The following is a 1,409-nucleotide window of genomic DNA, read 5'->3' as shown; positions in this document are numbered from 1 at the left end:
AGGATTGTTTCACTGTACATGTTAAAGAGGTCTGGTGACATATCTGCAAGACAACTTGACAAAAATGAAATCTATTGGCCAGGTCTGAAAGACCATCCAATTCCTTTTCCATTAGTATAGTACATCTATCCGGAGTAGATAAATTTAATTATTGCATGAGGCTTGAGGGTATGAAGGACCCCTGAAACATCAATGAAATAGCCAAAATAGGCAAAACTGCTTTATAATTCTCTCCTTTGCCCTATTTATATTTTTGTTTACTTGTTTTCTTTTTCGCTTTACAGTAGAGTAGAATGATTGTCTATTTCTTGAAATGTAGAATGTTCTTGTAATTCACACGTAATGAAAATGTAAACGCTATATTGTTTGAATACTGTATGACCCAAATATGGCTAATAAAACAACTCGTTTATCCTTCTGTTCCTACTTTGAAAAGCTGCTTCTGAAACGGAAAGAGAGGTCTCAATAAATGTTATGCCATGCACTGGCCATCAAAAAAAACTATCGATACAGATTTATATCCCAAAGAGAAAAAGGCATATTATATCGGTTCAGACAAATACTTAACATAATTATTCTGACTCCCAAAAAATGTATTTTAGACAAAATCGTAGTATTCAGATTTATATAGAAAAAGTCGATTAAAGCTTGAGATCTTTTCCAGAACTATGGTAATGTGTTGCCTTGTTGGGTAGCACCATTAATACTAACAATATCAACATACGTTAGAATGTACCTATATTAGGCTTGACACACGAAGAAGGAAAAATACGATACAACAATACAACGCTTACAATATCGATCCAAAATGCGCTAATTTGCTGTTCTGAAGAATGTCAAGCATGCAACTATTTTTCACACGCGTGCGCGCTCGCACGCACGCACGCACACGCACACACATACACACATACACACAGACACACGCTCTCTCTCTCTCTCTCTCTCTCTCTCTCTCTCTCTCTCTCTCTCTCTCTCTTTCTTTCTGTCTCCATCCCCGTCTCTTTCCTAAATTCCATTTTAGACACCGGAAAATATGATATTCTTAAAGATATTTCAGTCCGTTGTTCTTGCTGTCGTTGGTCGTGGTGATGGTCCATGGTTGCTGGTTGTTTTTTCAATGTACGTTTCATTGCTTTGGATGTGGGTTTGTTTGTTGTTGTTGTTGTTGTTGTTGTTGTTGTTGTTGTTTTGGCGGGGGTTGGGGGGGGGGTAGTTGTTGTTGGTTTTGTTTGTTTATCTTTTCAGAGAAGCGTGACTAAAAATAAGGCAGGCCAACAAAGAATAAAAGTTAGAAGACATAAGTCTCACCAAAGAAGACTCCCGGAAAAAAAAGTACTTGCACTTACGTTACTGTATTATCGAAAGCAAATACGCCAAAACATACATCCGGAGATATTTTACAAGGTGGT

This window comes from Aplysia californica, unplaced genomic scaffold (assembly GCF_000002075.1).
Source record: "Aplysia californica isolate F4 #8 unplaced genomic scaffold, AplCal3.0 scaffold00011, whole genome shotgun sequence".
NCBI classification, from domain to species: domain Eukaryota; kingdom Metazoa; phylum Mollusca; class Gastropoda; order Aplysiida; family Aplysiidae; genus Aplysia; species Aplysia californica.
Note: the sequence above shows the minus strand (reverse complement) of the source record.